This window comes from Citrus clementina, unplaced genomic scaffold, assembly GCF_000493195.1.
Source record: "Citrus clementina cultivar Clemenules unplaced genomic scaffold, Citrus_clementina_v1.0 scaffold_5, whole genome shotgun sequence".
In the NCBI taxonomy this organism is placed as follows: Eukaryota; Viridiplantae; Streptophyta; class Magnoliopsida; order Sapindales; family Rutaceae; genus Citrus; species Citrus x clementina.
Window position 1 is genome coordinate 28535490 of NW_006262201.1, and position 17912 is coordinate 28553401.

General features: G+C 32.2%; 1 long non-coding RNA gene across 1 annotated transcript; it reads left to right on the forward strand.

Moving 5' to 3' along the window:
- Nucleotides 1-9540: 9540 nt before the first annotated feature.
- On the forward strand, nucleotides 9541-12279 carry LOC112097741. The gene is made up of 4 exons (XR_002905219.1): nucleotides 9541-9766; nucleotides 10895-11011; nucleotides 11666-11736; nucleotides 11997-12279. It is a non-coding gene; the product is annotated as an uncharacterized LOC112097741 (long non-coding RNA).
- The last annotated feature ends 5633 nt before the right edge of the window (nucleotides 12280-17912 follow it).

Here is a 17912-nt window from a genome sequence, read left to right on the forward strand (position 1 = left end):
AAACACCAAGAAACCAAGAAGTGCTAAAAGAGGACCAGCTGCCTTTACACTATCCTCAACACCAAACGGCCCCCCAGAAACCTCATAGAATATAAGGAAAATAAGTGGCAAGATTGATACTTTTTTAGTGCCATGGACTCCAGGAGAAGATGGTTGGTCATTGATATTAACATATTCAACAGCATCAGACTGCCCCATTTCTACTGAAACTTGCCTATTTACAGTGTTCATCAATTTCTGCATCAAGTTTTAGCATAACTATCAAAAGGGTATCCGCATGTAAATTATGAAACAAAATGAGCATTTACTTATTAAAAAAAAATAAAAAACAGAAATGGATTTCACAGAACACATGAACTTAAGTTCAACATTAAACAGGCGCTTAAGAAAACAAAAGGGTCTGTTCGTAAAGCCATCAGATTGCAAGATTGAACAACATTAACGGAATCAATAGAATAGATGTAAAGAGATCTGAAAAGAAAATAAAATAAAAGATGAAGAGAGATAAAACGAACCATCAAATAAGTGCATGCAGAGCAGAGAGGCAGATGCTAGAGGAGCTCCGTCATGTTAGAGAGAGCCTAAATCAATCAGAGCTCACTGAGTTTCTTTTCAACCGACCGGCAAATTTGGAGTGGCACAACATAATATTTTTGCTTTTAATTTTTGGAACACTTTTGAATGGAATTTTAAAAAAAAAAAAAGGTAAGGGAGATTTGTATTTATTTAGCCTTATATTTTTTAAAATATTTTTAAAATATTTTTATTAATATTTTTATTATATTTTTTAAATTTTTAAATTTATTTTTATAATATTATTTTTTTATAATAATTTTTTATTTAGATATTAATAAAAAAAATTAAATTAACAATTTAATCCCAAAATAAATAAACACGTGTTTGGTTTTGGGCTTTTTCTTTTGTTCGTTTAATATCATCTGGCTCCCTGATTTGTGACTAATTATCAACGGAATCCCGTTGGTTTCTAAATTGAAATAATAGAAGGTCATGAGACTATTTACTCCATTGAGCACTGCAGACTTAGAGTATATTGAAAAAGCTTTGTCAAATAGTAGTAATACGGGCATAAGAAATAAATTATAACTATCACAAATTCGTCAGGAGAATTTCAATTTTTTCCATCAATAATGGCTATGAAGAAAAATTACCTTAGGTTATATTGCAACACTAATACTTCAAATCCTGATAATAAATTTGATGACAGTCGTTTTTATATATAGTAATTTTCGCTCCTTTATTTAGTTTAAAAGTTGTTCTTAAAATGACAACGATGACTTATTTAGAAGAAATGGTAAACTTATAACTTGTAATATTATTTGCACAAACAATAATAATGAAGTGTTAATTACTACTTAACATTTTTAATTAATTTCTAAATTTAAAAAAAATATGAAAGTTGATTGCTTCGAAGGTTGGATCGTGACAAATTGACATTTGAAAAGAGAAGTAGGGAATGTATATTCTGATGAAAGGGACAAGATTAAGTAAGGGGACAATATTCTCTATTGGACCTACAAATGGGGGGAAAGATATATATATATTTTAAAAAAAAATTCTTATTTGTGGATTGGGCACCACGTGTAACTAATATAAAAGGAGAAAATTTAGCATGGTTTTAACAGATATAAGAAGAGAAAATTAACTGTTCAAACAAATTAGAAGCAAATTCTTTCATATCTTTCTTTTATTTTTCCGCTTACTTTCTTAGCATCCAAACAAGTTAAAGTTAAAACGCTGTTGAGCCAACAATATGCAGGCATCAATAAGCATAGTAGTTTTGTATATGTATTCTATTCGATATTCTGGGGATGTCAATTGTAGAACATTTTGTGGTAACTTTTTTACATTAATTAATGTTTGAAGAACTTGTTAAAAAGAAAATGGTAATTTTATCATTTTGAAAGACCAAAAAAAAAAAAAAGAGTGAAAGTGGCGTTACCTCATGGTCATTAGAGACTTGTTGCAATGATAGATCAAAATTAAAAATTTGTGAAGAATTAGTAGACAACGACAATACTATATTTATACAGTCACCAACGTGTTGATTTTTGTTTAATGTTTGATCGATAGAAACTTTCGTCGTCGTCGCCGTTGTTGAATTCATGCTTAGAATACCACAAGAGAAGAAGAAGGGAGGAAAGGGAAAAGAAGAAGAGAGAAGTGGTGGATAGCAAATATGATATGCTAGCTACACACAGGCCTTAGAGAGTTTTTTTTTTTTAATATTTATTGTATTTTTGTTTTTGTTATTGGTTTGTCATATGCTTCCAATGCAACAATGCGTTACATCATAAATTGCACCTTTTAGGGGAGGTGGTAAAAAACATGAGAGCAATGCATTCTAGCGCATACATGCAGAAAGAGTTTCCAAATTTTCAAAAGTTTCTTTATTTCTTCCACCTTTTTTTTTGCTTAAAATAAATTTTAATTGTATTTTGCATTAACTTAGAGAAAAAAAAAAACCAGTTCTATACATAAACGCGTACATTGATTAGAAAATGAGTTTTATGGACACAAAGGGACAATATAAGAGATTCTTTTTGTTTATTAGAAGTAACATAACTAGTTAGTGTAACATGTAATTATAAGCTACCAAGAATTTGCACTGATGGTAATTAACAGTACAGATTTTGAGCTATGAATGTCTTGTGGCTAGTTTAATTGGATTTTCGAGTTTTCAGCAAACCTATTTTAATGATTATTAAATTATTTTCACTTCTTATGCCTTAATAAAAAAATTCAATATTTTTTGCTGTATTCTATATTTTAAAACTTAATTTTTAATTCTTTATATTGCAAACCAAACTGAGTCAAACAGAGTATGCTCTTCAAAGAATTTTTTCCACTGCCTTCAAGAAGAATTCATTTTGTTTCTATATATTAATTTAACACTTGTAAACCGGGCCGTCGGATTGCACATAAAGCAAATGATCAAACCGTTACAAGACCGGCCCAGGCCCACCGACTCTATTTTCTTTCATTTGACCATAAAAAAGCTTTTGGCCACCCCCACCAAAAAAATAAGCTCTTGTTCTCTTTTGTTCCCTCTCAAAGGAAAATATCTGATCACCGGATAATGATTCCGGTGACACAAAAGATCGAAACACCCCCCTAAATTCCCTAAATTTACGATAATACCCCACCATGGATGATTCCGTTGAAATGCCGCCTTACGATGAAAGGCCTAAAAAGGATTTTAACTTCACCTCCATGCGCTTGATCTTAACCCTCGTTTTCCAAATTTTAACTTGCTTTTTGTTGGCATTTTTTATTGGAATCGTAGCTGTTTTATTCGGCGAATCATCAGTTTCCAGTTCCATTTTTGTCCCTTCCCAGTGCAAGATAGTGTCCAGCAGTAAGCTTTTTTTAACATTTTCAATTTTTTTTCCATTTATGAAGTCCAAAATTTTTTTTAATTTTGATTTTTTTGAATGATTTTGCAGGTGTTGATATAAGGTCATCAAAGGTTTGTGAACTTGGGGTGTTGAATTATAAGGCGAACCGTGCCTTTTATCCATTTGAAGCAAGTAAATTTCGCTGTGGTATGATTACTATTGGGCTTCTATCTTCAAGGTATTCATACATTTTCTCAACTTTAATTACTTACCTGTACTATAAGCTTCTTAGTGGCGGTCTTGTGAGCGGAAGTGAGCAGTGTGGCTGACAGCTTCTTGAAAATATAAGTTTGAACAGAGCATGTTAGACTTTTGTTGACCAAATTCAAAAGCCAAATGGCACAGCTCAGAAGCTTTTGAATTGAATAACTTACTAGAAAGCTCCAATTTTTTGTTGGCTACAGTAAAAGGATGTTGTTTTATTCTTCTTATACTTTACGCTTGCATCAGCTTAAATCACTTCTTAAACGCTTTGCTTTAACTCCACCACTTCGTACTGTTCTATATATGTATCGGGTATGCGGTTGTAGTTCACTGCTGAGACTACGTGTTTGTTTGACGTGGAAGTTACGTTACGAGTCTGTTAAAACATTCGGTGATTAAAGTATTATCAGTTATTTCAAAGGGACAAACAAGATTAGCTACAACACACACTAGTTTTATAAAATTCGAATGAGATGGAATAAAATAAATAAGTAAATTGACTTTTAATTTTAGTGCTTGAATATATTTTGTATTCTCTTTGAGCACTACTGTAATTGTTCCTTAAATGCCAGTCACACCCATATGTTATAGACACAAGAAATGAAATTTAAGATCACATGTTTAATTAAAGAATCACTCATGAAAAAAATTTGCCATTTTGATTTGAGGATCCACATTTTGAACAACCAACTTATGTTCATCAAGAACAAAGCATTGCCTGTGAGTAGAAAAATGATTTTTGAACAAATTATTTTTTGTTAATAGAAGAATTTCTCAAGGGACTATTAAAATTACTAATAAAAATATCAGACACACCCATGTACCACCGACAAAATTAACTATGAGGATCCATGTTTTGAACTGCCACCGAATGTTCATCAAGAACATAGTATAACTTGTGAGAAGAAAATTTTCTGATTTTGGCCTGGAACAAAAAGAAATTAAATTGAAGGAGAATTTGCTACCTTCTCATTAAGAAAGGCAGACGGGGCATACTATGGTACCATACAATACAAAAAGTTTCTGTTCTCTGGCTTTTCAAACTTTGAAGGGGGCAATATTCCCCAATTCCCTTGTGAAAATTCTGATTACGACATTATTCATCGCTTGATACATAAGTAAAAGTAGTGATAAAATTAGAAAAAATATGACTCATAAGTAATTACTAGGCAGGACTCTTGAGAGCAACATTGTCCTAGGCTTTATATGCATACATTGTGTGGTACATTCTACACTATAACACAAACCCAGAAAGACAAGTAATATCTCAACTGATATAAAGACAAAAAGAAGATAAAATGATATAGAACAAAGAATTTCTAAGAGACAGCAACATACATAGACTGAAGCTAGTTGATCTGCTCATTGATTGCAGCCTTAAACTTGCAAATGTTTACTGTAGCCTGGTGCTCTAAGAAGTGAAAGTGATGCAAACCTTGATTCCCTGTTTACTTCCATTTACTGTCAAACATTCTATTCATAAGAAAAAAAATGTTTAGATATCTTGCCGTAAATATAGCCATTTGATTGTCTTAATAAAGCCACACACAACCATTCATATTGATCCACATTGCCACATAGCCTGATTTATGCATACAACAGCTGAATGTATACTGACTCCTAACCTTATCAATACATTGGCGACAACTTAAGAAGAAAACTATTTCTCCATCTCTTTTTTGAAATTTCACAATAAAACAGCACAATGTAAGAGCTGCAATGAAAATGGACCGTCTGGAACTATGGCGGAAGCTTCAACTAGTGTAGTGAATATAAACCTATAATTGGAACAAACACAGCCACAGAACCCAAGAATGACACACCCTACACCGCGGGAGAAGCTTTCCAGTGAGATTTTATTGATGATCAAAGAAGAATCTTTTTACAAAGCTAACAAAAGAGATTTCAGAGAATAAGCTATGACTCTCTCTCTTCAATCTCTCTCTAGTTTGTTCACAGTGATGACCCCAATCTGCTTCGTTAGCCAGCTTCACAACTGCGTCAGTGACAAACTAGCAAACCCAGATTGAGCAGATTACCGACACGTGGATAACGGCTTTTAAGAACTTGGTTAAAGAACTGCTCACATATTCGTCACGGGTGTTACTTAAATGATGGCCAAAACGACTTCAACCAGATGCCGTTTTGAAGCTTGTGAATTATAATTGAAAACACGTGCTTGTATCGTGACACTTAAATGCAACAACAAGCCCAAAACACTGCCGTTTCACTTTGTTGAGTTTGCCATCTCTAAGCTTCACAACTAGCAACGGAGAAGATGATAATTAAATTGACATGGAGAGTTTTTATATCACTTTTACAACATTCTATATAATTGTGATATTGGGAATCGTCGATGTTGTATATGTGAACTCTCGTTGGTGACACTGGTGGTTTTATTTTTGTTGAAATATGGATGACATTTCGTTACTATTTTATTGTACACAACATTTTGTTACTATTAACATGTTAGTTTCATTAGCCACTAGGCCTTTGGCTGAGTCGTTCGGGTGTCTGCCCTCCAACTTGGAGGGCAGCAGTTTGAACCCCCACAAGCGCAATGTGGGGTATTTCCTTCTTTAATCCCTCGAATATTAGTGAAGGTTAAAATCTAGGCAGAACTCCATAAGTATTGATGTAAGTTGGTTTCAGTAATAGTCTAATTTGTAAATATCAGTTATAATCTCATATAAGATGAGTTGTAATTTAAGCAATAGTCTCATAGAATAATAATAATAATAAACATGTTAGCTTCATTACATTTTTCTTCGTTAAAATTCTCAAGTATTAGTCAGGTTTGCTAAAGTAATAAAATTTTGCCATTAAAATTGTAGTAGTATTTCTGAGCACCTCACATTTTCAATGATTTTTCATAAATCAATTAATCTGTCGTACCGATATCAGGTTTAGTTTTTCATACTAAACAATCAAGAAAGCAAACATACGAATTCACAGTTTAGAGGGGTAAACTAGGTAGGTGGTTTAGATTTTAGAACTAGGCTAGCTACCCCACTAAATTCCAATTTGTACAGTGAACTACAAGAAATTGAGAAAACAGTGTATTTATAGTTTAATTGAATCGTGAGAAAGCAATGTAGTCATAGCTCAATCTGAGATGATCACGGAGAGTCGGAGAGGCATATTCTTTTCAAGTTAATTTGATCAATTTATAAGAGATGAAGTGGATTGAAGTTAAAAGTTTAAATAACAAATCCTCGTTCTTGAGTTTTACGACGTCGTTACTCCTTCAAGAGGCAGATTATTTATGCAAGTGAATGCAGAAACGCAATGCATCATCCACGGGGATGGTACATCAAAAGGCGGGATCATAGTCTATGCCCGCAGATTAACAATTTCGCTCATATAGAAAATTAATTTTTTATATATACTAATCAACACTAAATTGATTATGTTTTGTATGTTTATATGCGAATCAACACTAAATTATATTAAATGAAGAAATAATTCAATTTTTTCTAATTTAATTTAGAAAATAAAATTATTAACATTAATATTCCCAACAAAAATTATTTTCCATTAGTATTCAAAGCTTCACTTATGGAAAATGTGTTTTACATGAATATTAGTTACCGTGTAAATTTGAATGATAGTGAAAAATAATTTTTTAATTATTGTAAAAATAATTAACCATATCAAATCCCTTACGTAAATAATTTTTATTTTGAAAGATGGTTAATGCACAAGCAAATTTTAAGCCCCTCTCTTCTTGGCCTAAGATTCAAACTCAGATGACTAGTTAAATAAACCTATGTGAAAATCATTCGGCCAGGTCCGCGGGGCAAAAATACAAGATCCTTAATTTCATAATATATATGAATTAATGTCATTTACTTGAATTATCCAAATTCATCAGAGGTTAACGAGTTTTCCTGACATGTAGCAGATGAAGTTGTTGCTTCCTTCTTGGCATTATTTCAGCTCTGGTTGTTGGTCCCGATGAGCTTTGGTCTTATTTTAATTTTATTTAAACTCATCATAAGATTCGTGGAGCAGCTAACTGACTTAACTGACTGTGCAGAAATGTCACATAGCATATTTAACCGTTTTAACAGTAATTTTGAACGGTCTTCGCAGTTATCATCTACAAACTCGTTCGTGTTGGTCCACTAGGTGAAGTTTTTGAAATAATAATAAGCTCCCATTCTTGATTTTAAAAAATGTGCTTATAATAATTTTAGAATAATGGCTTATTTATAGAACAACTTATGATTTCCCATTAGCATTATTATTGAAGTGGGGTGGATAACGGTTCACTCAATTCGTCGGGAATCAAAAATTACCATCCAAGGCAGAATTGTGGAAAATTAAAGCGAAATGAGAAATATGGAAATGAAGGAAGAAAGTTAAGGCATGAAAGACTTCCAGTTGAAATTGATAATCATGTTTCTCTTTGGTAACTAATCAAATGGGAAACTGAACCATAAACAGACATTAAAACGTGTGGACTCCGCTAGCTGCCTTACAAGCCTACAATAATAACTGAGTACCTTTGATTCATCCTTCTATGAATTTCTAGCCGTATTGACTCCACCGAAATTTCCACAAAAAAAAAAAAAAAAAGAATTTCCACAAAATGCAAAACGCATGGAACTTAATTTTTGGCCCTGTGATCACTAAGATACAATCCTTCTAGTGAAGAGCAATCAGGCAAATTTTTTTAGATCTCTCCGACAAAGTGATTACCATCTAATCGCAATATTGAATAAAAATAAAATTTTTAATGGGAGTTTGACCTTAAATTTAGAAAATGAATTTTAACTTTCTTCAATTATTAAACAGATTACAGACATTTGAGGAATTTGAAAACACTTTATCCATCGAAAGTTAAAATTAGAGATGGAAGCTAGGTGCTACAGCTAATGGGATCATTAATTCCCCTCCCTCAAATGTGTAGTTGTTCCTCTTTCCACAGCATAAGCCTTATAGTTAGAGTTTCTTTTAAAAAAAATGTTAAACAATTTCGGTTGAGCATGGTTTTGGTAGTTGAATAGACACCTCCGCAGTACCTCAAACAAAACTGTCATTATTCGTGTCATGAAACATGTTTCGGCCGTCAAAGTCATGAGTAGGAGTGTGCATGGGTTGGTTTGGGTTACATTTTAAGTCAATTCAAAGCAAACCATAAAAATTTGGGTTCAATCCAAACCAACCTAAATATTTTTAACCCAACCCAAACCAACCTATTTGGGTTTGGTTTGAATTTTATAATTAAAATATTTTTTATTTTAATAAATTTAACTATATCAAATTATAATAATTATTAAATTAATATTAAAATACGAAAAAATGTAGTGGATAAAAATTATGAATAATGGATTTTACAATAACTTTGTTCTTAAATATTAACCATATTACAACATAAATTCTAACAATGTCAATACAAATTAAAGTAAGATAAGATATCTCAACTCAAGTATCAAAGCAATCCATCAAAATTAAATTATTTAATTTTATAAATTAAAATCATCTGAGAAATAAATCTAAAATTTATTGTAATTAGAAAAGCGCCAAAATTTTAAACACAGTAAGAAAAATTAGATATGAAATCTAATTAGGTTTAAATTTAATTAAAAAATAATAATAGAATCATATTTTATTTGATAAAACCTTAAAATCAATTGCATTTTTAATTTTAGTAAGTTACAATACAAATAGGATTATAAAATTATATTACAGGATTTCATAAAAATATTGTTTGAGTAATTTATTAAAGGACTCACCTACGTTGCCACAGTTGTAGCTTACCACGCTTTTTGTCTTTTTCCAGTAAAATCGTAGATGCTTTCAAATTTAATCTAACGGCTGCAATTAATTATTAGATAATTTAATCAGCCATTGGCAACCTTTACAACCGGTTATATTCTCTCGTTAGATTTCTCGGCTACCAAATAATCCCCAAGAAAATGACGAAGTGAGTAACTAATACGCACACCGCAGAGAAAGATGACAGGAGAAGAGATGACGGTAGGCTCACCGGCACAAAGGTTCTTCGATTGCTCTATTTCTTCGGCGCTGGATTTATCTACACAGCTACAATCGACAAGTGGCGGGAACTCGAGCGGAAGTCATTGAAGAAGAAACAGCAAGAGAGCAATCTATGGACTGATGATAACTCAGCAACTACGGTAAAGAAAGCCATCAAATGATCTTTTTTATTTGACTTTTGATGGATTTTCAAGAGTTTTGGTAATAAAATGTCTCTTAGTTTTTCATTTCAATGGCCTATTGTTTGAGTTATTATTATGCATAATTGTTGGAAGAGTTAGGGTTTTACTATTGGATTTTGGAATTTGTATTTTGGCTTTGATATGTTATTGTTGTGATGTTGGTCAAGAAATTTTTGACAACACTCTCCTCGAGTTTGATACTATAGCTAATGAATTTTTACGGCAGATATATTCTTTTCTTTGAAAAAAAAAACACTTTACAACCGGTTATGCATTCATTTAGGAGCTGTTAACTGAGCGTGAGTTCCATAATTTTCCAACCAGTGGTTAGGGTTTCACAGAAAAATGTCGACATTGATCTTTAGGCAGCACTTAAGACTGAAATTGGTTGTAGAGGATTGAATTTGGGGGACTAGAAATTTCTGATCATTAATAATTGAAAATGGCCTCTCACTTGTAGGCAGTTGTTGGATGTAATGTATCCAGTTTCTGAAATCGAAAGCAGAGTGAGTTCTTAGGTTAGATGTACCTACATGCATTAAGGTTCGAAGATGTAGAATAGGCCAATTGTTTGATGTCAGCTTTGTTGCACATGTTCTGAAATTGATCATTTAAGATGGCTTGGAAGCACTCCGTGATGTGACTAAGAAGATTCGAGGAAGTATTAAATATGTTGAAAGTTCACAATTAATACAAGGAAAGTTCAATGAGATCACCTAGCAAGTTGAAATCAACAGTCAAAAGAGCCTAAAGTGTGATATTTTTCTCTTGGATTGTTTTTTTATTTTCCATTTCAAAGCTGATAGTGTAAATATTTTGTTTGCAAAAGTTTCTAAAAAGTACTTGAGTCAAGATGGTTAGGTATTTTATAACTTCCTTTTTACTTTTAACTAGATTCATAGAGAGTTATAACATTAACATAATTTTTTCTTTTAAAAGTGATCAATTAGACACTGATGAGATATCTCACTTTTGAATCATTTAGCTTTATGTAATTTCATTACTATTATATGCCCCCAGGAATTGTTGAAGTATATATATCTTGGCATTTCTTCACTGACTGAATTATCTTTCATAATATTCCAGCTTCAAATGGGTACACTGCAGAGCCTATTGGATGCAGAATTCCTTCTAGCTCATATGTGCTCTGTAAAATTCAAAGACTGAATAGTGGTTATGGCAACTCTTTGTAGATGATCTAAGGTATAATGCCCAATTATTGCTTTTGCTTTATCTGTTTTACCTTGCAACATTTTGAAATTTATGAGAAGCATAAAATTACTGTGCCAAAATTGAGGATCTGAACTTTCGTAAAAATATTTGTATTTTTAAATTATAAAATATTGCATTTGATGCTTTAGGTGGAACTTAGTTCACTACAGAAAGGAAAATTATGTTGGGCATAACCAGATGTTTTTCAAGAGAAAATTTCACTGATATTTTTCTGAGGATTTTACTTGGCCATCTTATTTCAAGCTGCTTGAATTTTTTCTTTATATCATCTTGGTTGTATACTATAACTCATTGAATTTGCTAGCACTTTTGCTAGTTGTTTATTCTATATGTGATTGTGGTGGTAAAGTTTGGAAGCTCAAAAAGTAATGGAACTTAGGAAGAGTATGACATAGAATGCTGGATAGAATCAAAATAATCATTCTTCAGGCATCCAAAGATGATGTATTCAAAATAGCTAGTTTTGACTTTTGAGGCCGTATAAATAACTATTATCTCACATGGTTACATTATGATAGGTAGGCACTAGCTTAATAACTCCAATTAACTTGAAGTTGTTACCTGATTTATTATGACAGTGTGCATTACGATAAGTATCCTTGCATATTAAGATTTTCCTTCCAGATCTTTGCGGTACTTTTGATCTTTTCCGACATGATATGCGATTATGGGAAGCATATGCCATCACCTTACAGGTATTCTCTTAATTTTTAGATAGTGCTCAAGATGACATTCAAGTTGGCTATTATTGGGTGCAAGATTTACCATGCTCTTATTTTGCTTTTTTAGTCTAACCCGACATTTGCTTAATACCATGATCTGCTTCAAGCCTTGGATGAAAAACTTTCATTTTTTGTATATTCTGCAATGAGATGAGGGTAGTTTTTCTGATGATATTTGGCAGTAAATTGGGACTAACTAAAGTAATTTTCTTAATTGCATGTCTACTTCTCAGATGAATGACCGTCTGTTCAGACTCCCAAGTGATGAATTAACAACCACCGATCTATTCTGGGTGAAGATGATGACGTTGACACCAAGCCAGTGGAATGACTAGGACTTCCCTTTTGTTACAATAAATTGCGTTCATTAGACACACGCAGTTAATTAGTGTAGATAAAGGAGGTCTATGCACTATAGACTGTTTTGTATTTCGAGAGTCCTTTTTTTGTTTCTTTCATTCTCCATTCTTTTGAAATTATGTACAATGGTTATAGTCTGTATTATTACGGATTTATGATGGGAGTATCCTAAGTTTATGGAATAATTATAAATAAGGACTTTAAATTTTTGTTGAAAGAAGTTGAGTGAGAGAAAAGAAGCTAAAGCAGTAAGCATTTGTTATACTTCATTCGATTGTATCTAAATTACAAAGGTTGGTGGCCTTATTTATAGTGAAGTTCCCACAGGCCACTTGCACTCAAAACATTCGAAATATGCAAACATATTGATATATAAACATACAGAATTAATATTCTGGATCCTTGTAAGTAATGCAAATAAAAGTGAGGTTGGGGCAGACAATATTTACATCATGTATTAATAGAAATAAAATCAATTATTTCCAAATAAAGTCACTTAGTTCAAAGCACGGGCTTCGGTTAAGTTGAACAAGCAAGCCAATTTTTGTTGTTACTTCATGATTGTCGTAAGCTGTGGGTAGTGGATCGTGTTCCCTATAAAAGACAAACAGAAGCATGTCTACTAACTTGGTCATTCCTCCATGAACTAAACCCTTCTGAGGATCTTGAATAGATTTATAGAGATCTCAGATAATTTCCTCACGGTGTGCCTGAGTAAAGACAAGTCTTATGTACTTGATTACTTCTGGCCAATCCATCGAGGCCACCACCTGTCTCAGTCAATTCAATCTTTTAATAGAGTGAATTACTAGAATAAAATTGATTAAAGTTGATATAAAATCTAAATTAAAAAAATCAGATAAGAGAATGATCCAAAATCCAAAAAATGAAATATTTAAGGAGTGGACTTGTGACCCTCTATAGAATCCATGGAAGAGTAACTAAGGGAAAAACATTAGAGGTACTTTTGGCGATACTATTAGTATTCTTGTGTTGATCATAATCTTGGGGGTAGATCTAGACTAATTAGCTATTCATTGAACATTCCATTTCTCCACAATTACATGCAAAAGTGCACCTTGCAGTTGCAGCCTAGACCATAGAAATATAGATTTCCAATTATCAACACCTAAAGCTACTGTAGTGACTTGCAACCATGAGATGATATATAAATATGCTGAGATTCAAATATTTGAGAAGTTTAAACATCCTGATGAAAAATAGACTAGTTCACAGCTACTTTGGGGAAATTGATTTCTAATAGCAGTAGAAAATACAAGTTTTTTTAAACATCCCTACTCTAGTAAACTCAATTAACCAAAACAAAACTCAAAGCATGAAAAAGAGGGATTTTAACTAACCTAATCATTATCATTGATATTTTAACATATTGATCTTCACATGGAGTTAACAAACACAAGACTTAGTGCCTAGTACATATGTCTGGGGTTGCACAGTCTGTTCGACAAATTTATTGAAACTATATCCATGCTCCTTCTTCAATTTTTTCTCCAATAAATAAATATCCTCTTGCTTCTTCCATCCTACTCTAATTCTTCCTGGAAAGCATTCTCCCCTTCTCTAATTCTTCCGAAAAAACATAACCGACAATCCTAAACTAATTACCACCGTTAAATCTTTCAAACAAAATTTACAATTTCTTATCAGTAGTTTCCTGCCGCATCCGATCGAACGGCTCATCAACGAATCAAACAGACTTCTTTCCACCCTTTTTCCATATAATTACATTTGCCTAATTCCTAAAGTTTCGGCTCCGCCCAATGTCGGCCGCAATTGGCTGCCGCAGCGATATGTTCATCTTCAACTTCTCTGCTGCGATTTCAAATTTACTTCAGCCTCGTACCACCACACTTCCACTGGCAATTAATTTCATTATCCGATTTTACTATGTGTGGAATAGATTTGAGCAATTTATGAGTTTTCGCTACGATTTCGACGATGTCCTCTCAACACTAATTTGATCACCTAATTTTAACTGTTTTGGGTTATTTATTTTTTATTATATTTATATACAGTCTCTGCAGGCAACCGACTACTTTACTTATATGTGGAACTCATCTGAGCCATTAGATGGAGGCCCTCCAGATCCTACGGCGATTATATATGAGGACAAAAAGTGTTGTATGTTGGAACTGTTGCAACGTAGGAGGATCCTTTATTAAAATGTTAATTTAGTTTTTTAACTCAAGTTGAGACCGTAAAAAGTTGTTATATAATAGTGTATTGTATAACCAATTACATATGTATTTGACTTGTGCAACACTTCTATTATTATTATATAATAATAATTAGTAGTAGTATAATTACTATATAATAATAATTATTAGTAGTATAATTATTATATAATAATAATTTTAATAAAAAATTATTATTAAAATATTGATTTAGCCTTTCTTAGTTCCATATTTGTTGTTTTGCTATAATTTTCCACAATGACGCATTATCAGACTTTCTTAGTTCCGTCATCTTCTATTACTCAACTTAACGTCTTATCATCTCTAGCTCGTCTTCCATAGCATGAAAGTGAATAAATTTAACTGAATGGTTAATTAATCAATTAAGTTTCATGAGCTTTAATCGAGTTAAAACCAAGTACAAACATCGTTAACAAATACTGAAATTTAGTAAATTAAAAAAATAAAAAACTAATTCAAGTAATATGTAGTTTTTACATGTTGATCATCAGGATACAACATTAAATTTTGTCATTGACAATATTGCATGCCTGTCATCTAAAGCATTACCTCACAAGGTTTTATGAGAAACGAAAGACTAGTGCTTGCTTTGAACAATTAAAGTTGCTGCTACCAACCTCCCCAAAGATCAAGAAGACAGAACAGGAAGCTAATGCCATCAATGTCTTGTTCATTATAGCTGTTGGGTAGTTAGGTGTAGTTTCCTCACTTGAAGCTGTCTATACACAGGCTTTTCCCCTGCAAATGGACAAATAAATGAACAGCCTTGAAGCTTTACTATTCGCAACACAAAGGGATTACTAATTGGAGAAGACTTTACAGAGTTCCTCTCACACTTTCTCTCTCTCAATTTCATCTAGAAGTCCCTCCGAAAGCATCACCCAAAACAGTTAGTCATCCTTTATACTCTGTTTTCTGGAAACAGAGTCCTAACTAACTTAACTGACTGTACAGAGCACGTCAACATAGCATATTTAACCATTTTAACGGTAATTTGAACCGTCTTCAGAGTTATCATCAACAAGCTCATTCATATTTGTCCAATCTTACGGACGATATCATATGCTTAACTCGACACAATCTGGATTCAACCTCCTCCTATCCAACAAGGGATTTCGATTTGAGTTAATAATAATAATAACGACAATAATAATAAACTAAAAAACAGAATTAATTACTATTGAATGGTCGGAAAAAAAAAAAATTGAAAACGTGTGAACTCCAATAATCACCCCACAAATTCAGTGGCGAATTTTGGAGAGGGCAAGGCCGGGCTTCTCAGAAAAAAATTTATTTAGTTACAAAATTATCTTTATTGAAACCTATATAAATTTTTTTATATTAATTAGTTATGTTACCTCTTCAATTATCATCAAATTCTTGTCTGTTCATCATTTGGTGAATAAATGTGTGTCTAAATAATTTCAAATAACATTTAGAACAAATATTTTGAGAGGTAAAGCTTATTTTGTCTCGCATTATTAGGTGCATCTATAATTTCTTATTTACAAAATTATATTGTACGATAAAAATTTATTGAATTAGGGAAAAAAAAAAAGTTCAGCTCACTCAAAAACAAAAAATGGTATTAACTTCGCCACCGCACAAATCTAGAATAATAATTATTCCTTATCATGCTGGGGATCCTTTATACTTTCTAGCCGTATTGACAGCACCAGGTAAAGCTTTGTAAAATAATAAGTTACTCATTAGTGGTTTTTAATCTTTTTAATTCTTTTTACCGCACACCTGATCAAGAATTTTATTTTGTTAACTAATCAATTGCAAAGCATAAATAAGTGTTGAACGGTACACAAGATTGGAAAAAAAAATCTTAAAAAACGCGCGGATTCGGTAGCCACACCAGAAATCTATTACAATAATTTCTGGCCGTATTGAAGTTTTTAAAATAACAAGTTCCCCTTCTCGTTTTTTTTTTAAATATATAAGCTTATAACAATTTTAGAATAATGACTCATTTGTAGAAGAATTTATGATTTCATATTAATATTAATATTGAAGTGGGGTGGGTCAAATCTCAATTGCTTGAAGAATTTATTTATTATTATTAATATTATTAATATTGAAGAGGGGTGGGTAACGGACCAGCGGTTCACTCAGTTCGTGGCGAATTAAATATTACCATCCAAGGTAGAATTGTGGAAAATTAAAGCAAAATGACTAGTATGGAAAGGAAGGCTGAAAGTAAGGCATGACGAAAGGCTTTGAGAAGGCTGAAGACTACCAAAGAAGTCAACTGAAAGCTAGCTGGGGCCTGAGTGTATAAATTGTTAGATGCGTTTGTTATAAATAACATAGAGCCCTTTTGTTATTTATAGTTATAGAGAAAGAGAGAATGTGTGTTTTTTAATAGTTAGAGATATAGCTAGAATGGGTGGCTCAAAATCCAAAATGGTGACAATGTTAGTTCTCATATTAATAATATTAGGAGGGGGGGGGGGGGGGGACTCAGGGGAGGTCGAGTGAGGGATGTTTGGAGCATGAGAAATTTGATCTTTTGCGGCTTAAACATTTCTTCAATTCCCCTTATACACTTCAAAACTGGGTAGGTGAACAAAGGGAAAGGGTTGAATGCGGCAACTCCACATGCCAAGTGGTACAACTACACCTTGGCCTTACTAGGAATATCGATCTGGGAGAGTGGTATCTGAATGCTTCTCTATTTACTTCCTTTCAATAACTTGGTAACAAAATAGCCGGCTGCATGCGTTGAGAATGAAGGTCCTTCATTTAATTTAATTTACTTAATTTCTCCCTCCTAATTAATGTCTATAACCATTAGGAGGAACAAAGGATTTTATTAACTCAAATATATCTAATGGAGCTCATTCTTTGGTGTCTAAACATTCACTCACCACTTATTTCATGTCTGATTATATGTTGAAAAGATATTAAAGTAATTTAACGCAATTAAGGCTTAGTATATTTTTTATTAGTAGAGTGTAGAACTTTTAAGAAATATATTATTAAATTATTATAACTAACATATTATTTTAAAGTTGTGTTATGAAAAAAATAAAATAAAAGGACAAATATGTATTTATACGAAGCTTGTAAATTTTTTTGTACTGATATTTGAATATTATCAATTAAAAAAAATTAGGGTAATGGTCATGCTGCATTATTTTTGTAGCACACAAAAGGACAACACCGTTTATGTTATAATACTATCGCTCTGTTATGATAATATTTTCTTTTGTGGCCAAATATCATTTTTTAAGTAAAAAAAAGTGGACAAAATGCAAATCAGTTTTTAATCCTCAGTCTCTCCCAAAATTTAAATTCGTAGTTAACAAAACAAAATTGTTGGAAAACCATTAAGCTAGGTCCATGGGTTGTTAAAACTATAGCTGACAAAAAGTTACTAACAAAAACAGAATGTCCATTTTATAACTTTCTTAAAAAACATTCCTTAACTTTTTTAAAAAGTTACCAACAAAAAGTTATTTCCAATTTTTATTTTGTTATAATTTTTATAATAAAATTCGTAGTTAACTAAACTCTTCTTATACCCTTTCTCAACTGCCATACCCTAACCCTGTTCCCCATTTC